The sequence below is a fragment of the Nannospalax galili genome, unplaced genomic scaffold, assembly GCF_000622305.1.
Source record: "Nannospalax galili isolate Female #2095 unplaced genomic scaffold, S.galili_v1.0 scaffold2482, whole genome shotgun sequence".
In the NCBI taxonomy this organism is placed as follows: Eukaryota; Metazoa; Chordata; class Mammalia; order Rodentia; family Spalacidae; genus Nannospalax; species Nannospalax galili.
The window spans coordinates 272,096-279,763 of record NW_008347234.1 but is presented as its reverse complement, the minus strand read 5'-3'; positions in this window follow the sequence as shown (position 1 = coordinate 279,763).

Here is a 7,668-nt window from a genome sequence, read left to right as displayed (position 1 = left end):
CAATTTTTTGTCCTCTTTTTCATTATAATTTTTACATATACACATGCTTGTAAAATGCATATATATAATGCACTGAGTTCATTCAGTGGTACTCATGTGAATCTGTGCTTAGGGCTGTCCATCTGGGACTAGATAACTTCTTAGGACAGTAGTATCTGAAGAAAACAGATTCTTCCTCCCTCAGCATCCTTAAACTGCCAACAACTCTTCATATTAAAGTGCTACTCAATAACATTTCCCCCATCTACTTTGGCATGTCAACTGGTTTTGTCATTACAGATTCTGTTAAGACTACCATACCATGGAGATTTCCTGGGTGCAGCTTCCCTATCATGTTTACAATGAAAAAAAATTAGCATCAGGTGTTTCTTCCCTCTGGCTCTTACCTTACATTCTTCCTGCCCCTTCCATGATGTTCCCTGAACCTTAGTTTTAGAGGTTGTATTGGATGTGTCACTTAACGTTGGGCACCCCACAGTCTGGACGGGATCTTTGATTTATTTTCTCCCTTGGCAGCTTTCATAGTATCTTCTGATACTATTAGAGCCGTTGGCTATACAACAAAAATCACAGTGTCAATCATGGGAAACACTAGTTTGTGTTGTTCAAGCTAGTCCAAAAGATGGCCCATGTAGCCCAAAAATTACTCATTCCTCCAAAAAGTGTAAGCCCACCAGGAGCAAGGTGAGGAGCACCCTGGGAAGAGGGGTGGAGCCTGCTTCTATACAGAGAGCAAGCCAGGCCATTTTGGGAACTCTAGGAAAAAGATGTATGGCTGAACTGCAGAGTGAGAATGGCCAAGCAGACACCCTGCAGGTCTTGCAGGCTCCACCACGTGAGATGAGGCATACAGTGGGGTGAGATGGCATGTGGGTGCTGGGCATGAAAGAGATCGGGAACGGCTTGGCAGTGCAGGGGTTATGAGGAGCTATTCCTTGGTAAATCATCCCCTCCCCTCCCAAATGTATAAACTATGCAAAATTCAGATAAAAATGTGTTATGCAGGTTTGTTGTTTGTCCTCAGGACTATGAGATGCTGATAGAGTAAGGGTAGGTCAAACAGGGATTGGGAAGAGGAAAATTTAGTGCAACACCCCAAATAATACAGGCTACTGTACCAGCCCTTGATTGTCACCCAGAAGTTGAACATAAGACCCCATTACTGATGAAAGGACATACTATAAACACAGGACTTGGAGCAATTGAGCTGGATATGACCTATAATTCTCCTTCCTGAAGACTAGCTCGCACAGTATCAGAAGATAACAATATGACTTCTGATTTCAAAAATTCCCAAACACATATGCACAGCAATAATTGGATGTAGAGAGCTATCATAACAAAGTAGTCATGAAGTGGGAGCTGGGTGTGTTGAGAGAGAGAGAGAGATGAGTGTAGTTGGAGAGAGGAAATAGGAGTTGAATGTGATCATATTTTATTGTATAAATGTATGAAATAATCAAAGAATAAAAATTATAATTAAAAAGTTCTTTTACTGAGCATTAAATTAGCCCCCCAAATTCCAAATTATACTGATATTAATAAGTTACATAAGATATTAAAATTTCAAAGGAAGTATAGTCCCTGACCTCTGTGAATGTGTCATTCCCATTTCAGGGTATGATGACATGGTAGATACTATTATGTATTCTCATTGTTATATGAAGATGCTGTAGAATGACTAGACACTGTTGGTAAAGGTAGAAATTGGGTATATGTAACTGAAACTCTGCTTTAGGTTTCCAGCAGCATTGAACCCATGAATTGTTTGTTGATGAATTTCCACCCAGCTTCCTATTCAGAATTAATATGACTAGCACCGATAAAAATTCTAAAATGCTTACGTGTGAAATAAGCCTTAATTTGAATTTCATTCTTGTGATGGTTAATATATCAGCTGCATAGGATTTGGAATCACCTACGAAACTGGTCTCTGAACATGCCTGTGAGGGATTATTTTGATTAGGTTCATTAAACTTGCAAAACCCACCCTAAAAGAGGCTGCACTATGCCCTGGGGTTGGATACCGGACTTAATGAAAAGGAGAGATCTGGCTGACCATCAGCATTCAATTCCCTTTGCTAACTGACTGTGGGAGTTGTTCTCTCCTCCCACCAGGTGTTTCCTGGAGATCAAACTCAGGTTGTCATGAAGACACCTTTACTAAGGAGGTATGGATGCAAAGTGACCAGCTGCCTCAAGATCCTGCAGGTAGGATTTCCCCTCTCCATGACTGATACCCTAAAGTGTGAGCTAAAATAATCCTGTTCTTCCTAAAGTTGTTTCTGTCAGGGTATTTATTACAGCAACAGAAATGTAACTAAAACAATCCCAAACAAGCTCTGTGATATGTAATGTCAGGTTAGTGCTATGTTAATTAGGTGTTCTAATTACCTACTTGGGAAGATACTACCTGGCTCCCAGAACTACAATGGCTAGGTGCAAAGAATGAGGCAAATTATAACACATTACCTAGAAAAGAATAGCTGCTCACCACATATTCACATATTAACAACCTTCTCTTCTGTGCCTCTTCTTGTCTTTCCAAAATGGAACCATCTATTTTGACCTTCCCATGTAATTACTAAAATAATATTAAATAGCATGTTTTTTTTATTTTTACAGATTCATCCTTGCTACTGAACTATACACGTTTTCAGATGAAGAATGCTATCTCCTTTAGGTCTGTATCTCAGAATCTAGTATCATACTGTACACATAGCACTTTCTGTTATGTAATGAAATAATGATTCAGAGAGGGAGCAAACATACAGAGATTTGTGTGGCCAGTGTTAACTAGGTCAACAAAATGTGTACTTGCTTTAATTTTACTTTTTATTTTTGTGTATGAATGCTATGCCTGCATGTATGTAAGTGCACCCATGTTGTGCAGTGCCCACAGAGGTCAGAAGAGGGTGTTGGATCTCCTGGAACTCAAGTTTCACACCCTTATAGCTGCCGTGTGCGCATTGATATTCAACCCTGGGTTGTCTGATCTTAATCACTGAGCCATCTCTCTAGCACCCACAAATTTTTATTCTTTTAAATTTTTTTAGAAGATAGATCAAAATTCAGACTTCTCTATTTGTATATTTGTGTGTGAGTATAAGCTTGTGTGTGTGTGTGTGTGTGTGTGTGTGTGTGATTTTTAAATTTCCTTTATGCACAAGAATAGATGTTCTGTATGTATTGGAAAACTTTCATATTTGTCACGAATAAATATGTAGTCACAGAACAGTGTTGAGGGCCAGAAACAGATTCTAAGGAATAAGTGGATGGATGCTAATGGGGACTGAAATGAATACATCATTTCTATTGTGTGTGTGTGTAAATGAGTGTATATTCTTATGTATACTGGTGTCAATGTGGATATAACTGTGTGTGCATGTTTCTGTGTACATGTATGTAACTGTGTGTGCATGTTCTTTTGTATAATGGTGTTTATGTGGGTATAGCTCTAAGTATGTGTGTGCATGTGTGTGTGTATGTATGTGTATATGTAACTGTGTGTGTGAGTGATCTTATGTATACTGGTGTTTATGTGGGTACAGATCTGTGTGTGTGTATGTGTGTAAGTATGTATGTGTGTGTAGGTCATAAGTCAAAGGACAACCTCATTTGAAACACAGTGTCTAGCCAAAGAGCCCCTGGGACCCAACATTGTTCATCTCTCTAGTCCTGGGATTACAAGAACACCTTGATACTTTTTACATGGTTTAAGAGATTCAAGCTCAGCTCCTCGTGCTTGTAAAAAGCACTTAATAGAGTGAGACCTGTAACAGAGCAACATGAGTTAGTGACTTTTTAGATTTTTGATTGCTAGGTCAACTAAGTCATTAGTCCATAATCTGTCCATTTTATGAATGTCATCCTTAGAGTTCCTATTTATTTGTTTATAAATGATGAAACACGTACAGCAAGGTAGTCACAGTCACAGGTGGTCAGGTAGTCACAGATGGTGGGATGGTGATGGTGTGGTGTGTTGGAGGATCAGCATGGCATGACATGGCCATGGAAAATTCTCCTGTAAAGATGACACACGTTGGACAGCAGTGTGAGAAGGCAAATAAGCAAGTAAGCTTTCATGTGGTTGAAATTCAGGAAAAAGTCTCTCTGGCCATGATCTTTCCTAGTATAGCTTTACCAGTCATTCTGTGAGCCAGTGATGCCTGTAGAAGAGAGAAGAGATGTGGGAACTCAAATTCAGTTAATGAGAGAAACCAGATCCAGTCACTAGTTGTCTCTTAACATATTTTATGTAAAAAATAGGTGTGAATAAATCTTTTTTTATTTGTTCTTTTTGAGACAGAGTCTCTAATGGTTTTCCATCAAATGGTACGGGGAAAATTGAAAGGAATAATTTAGAAAATTTAAAATGTGTTTTCTTAAAGACTTTAAAACATAATTTTTTCCTGAACCGTTAAGTCTAACATTTTTATGTGTTAAATATTTGCATAACAAATGAGTTAGTATAATTATGGATTGTGATTGGTGTAACATATTGAACATCAGCAGAGACATGAGCGTCCCAAAACTGGCAGAAAAAATAAAAGATTTAGATACATAAGCAGGACAACTGCTTGTTTGACTTGTAGCAAATGCTTTAAATAGCTTGAATGCATGTTTTTGTTTGAACAGTAAGTAGCAAAAACTAAGTTTTAAAAAGAATAAACATATATTTGAACTAATTTAAAATGATCAGAATAACTTATTAAAGTTATTTTGATTTTCCAAATGTCATTAGATGAATGCTTGGGGTTGACTTCTCTTCAAGATGATAGACCCCAATGACTGGAATTGAGCTTCTACCCGTGATCATTGAAAAGGCAGCTGGACATTGAAAAGAATGATTTTCTTCTGCAGATTGCAGGTAATGCTGCATGAGAACAAATGCTTTGAAGTAAATATGAGTTGTCACTGAAGGAGGTATTAAGTATAGTAAATATTTGCAGCAAAAAAAGAATCAAGAAATCAGCCAACATGGATTCAAACAGTAGTGGGATGGCTTGAGCCACAGCACATGAGAAGGTTAGTTCATTGAAAAGTTAATTACAGAATTATTTGAAAGCAGAAATGGAAACTAAAGTTTTGTCCATTGGGTGGTGCTTCCTCGAGGGGTTGCAAGAGAGTGATATATTCCAGCACAATGCAGAAATTCCTCTGTCTGATTTCTGCTCAATGTGAAAAAAATGTTAGTACGTTAGATATAGAATATGGAAGAAAATATTTGTAATATCTGCAGTTTGTAAAAGAAAGCTGAAATTATTTGGAAATATGGAAGGATAAATGATGTTAAGATCCTGTCCAGTAACCTAGATGGATTTGCATCAGCCCTGTTGAATAAGAGTAATTAATTCTTTGTTGGTTTGTGGTGAAAATATTTTTCATTTGAAGTATGGAGTAGAAATAGACATTCTAATATTCTTAAGAGAGAGCTAATTGTTCCATAATTTCTGCTGTGGAAAAAGAGTTTTAAAAACAAGTAGTTAAATCTAATTGTATATGACAAAGATGTTTTTGTTTTAAATTTAGCTCTAACTGTAGTTGTAGCAGAAAAAAGGGGACTTTCTAAATACCATTTAGATTTGTGTAAATATTACACAATTCTCAAAAATAAGACTGAGAAAACTGACATTTTTAAAAGGCTTTCAGTGCTCATCCCTGAATTTCCTGTTCCTGTCATAGTCCCACAAAATTGCCATATTATTTTTATTGATTTAAAAGGTTTAAGAATTTGCCATTTTGTACTGCTTTCAATAATTAGGTGTTTATATTTAAATTTTAAGTGCAAAATCATTATTGGGTAATTGATGCAATATACCTTACTAGGAAAAGTTTTCCTAATATTTATGTATTTCATCATATGGATGATAATTTGTTAGACTTTATTAAAGATATAAATCTATTGTGCTGTGTTGGGAGCCTGAGGCTCAGCCATTTCTCAAAACTGCTGACAAACCTGAGTTGGTGACTTTCCATTCTGCCCACCATCCTCCAGCGGGCACAGGACAGAGCCCATGGCCTTGGCCCGCAGCCTTGGACTCTTTCCCATTTTCCTCCCACAGGCACAGGACAGAGCCCGCGGCCTTGGGCCCATGGCCTTGGCCCACGGCCTTGTTCTCCTTTTAGATTTTTCCCGTAGGGTACATCTGGGCCCCCGTGTTCTGGCTGATATGATTACTCACTCTTTGCTCCTTTGTTTTCATTCTCTATTTAACCCCATGCTTGAGCTGCAATAAACGAGACTTGATCAGAACCCTGTCTTGTCTCCATTTCTCTTGTCTCTTGCCCCATCCAAATCCGCACTCCCCACTCCAGGTACCCCACATTGCTGACCCTGCTGGCCGGGGCAGAGTGGTGCCCAACATGGGGCTGGATACTGGGGACACATCGTGAGGGAGGACAGAAAAAGGAAGGCGTGCACTCGCTAAATCTCAAGGAATTCGGAGACGGGCCACGGCCGAACCGAAAGTAAGTCAATCCGTCCAATCATGGGGCAAGCATTAAGCAAGCATCAAATTTATGCTACGCAGTTGAGGGATGCTCTCAAGACAAGAGGAGTAAAGGTTAAGACTGGGGATTTATTTCATTTCTTTGATTTTGTGAAAGACATTTGTCCTTGGTTTCCCCAAGAAGGGGTCATAGATATAAAAAGATGGAGAAGAGTGGAAAATGCATTACAAGATTTTAATACAGCATTTGGACCTGAAAAGATTCCTGTTACTGACTTTTCTTATTGAAATTTAATTAAAGAATTAATAGATAAGAGAGATAAACATGAACCAGTAGTGACAGCAATTGCTTGAGCCGAGGAAATTTTTAAAACCAGTTCTAAGTCAGAGTTGAGGGGAACTCCCAAGGAGGGGCCTCCGGAGCCTCCTGACTTAATTTCTCTTGATAGTGAAGATGAAAGTTCTGCTAAAATTTTAAGGAAGGAGTCCTTGATGAAGGAGTCCTCAGAGTCAGTCAGAGGGAAGGGAGATCAAGAAGATGATGCCCAGGAGCTTAAAAAGGAGCATGTTCGTATCTATCCTCTTTTGCCAGAAGCTCTTTTGTCAGAAGCCACTTGTCCAGTCTTAGACACAGATGGCGCAGAGGTTGTGAGGGAGGGGTCAATTAGTAAAGCTGAGGATGGATCACAAAATGGCCGTGAGAGGCAGGTTCTGTGGCCTCCCCCTCCTTCCTATAGTGTACCACCTACATGACTATCACTGGTCACAGTCGCCCACCTTCTGAGCTCCTCGGCATCTGAGCATGATTACAAACTCGTCAGATAGACAGGCTTCCTCTCCCACTAGAGGCTCCATACTCTGCCATCCCTGTCACTGTCCACTGTGTTGTCATCACCCTCATCCATTCCCCCCTGTCTGCCCAACTGGTAAATCTAGTCAGGCAGAGGTTCCTGTTCCAGGAGGATCAGCTGTTCCTCATCTACGGCAATCCATTGTCAGTATTCCTTTGGATAGAATTGGGGTCTGCTGTACATTTTTCCAGTAGTATGTTGGGTTACTATCTGGAAGAGCCTTTATCCATCCTGGCCAACAACTCGACTGAAGGTATAGCCTGTCTGGCTTTGTTGTTTGTCGAGTAACTTTTAGTTATGTATATGTATGCTCTTATGATATTATGTTGGCCCCTTTAATCTTTGGTTATACTTCCCTTTTGGGT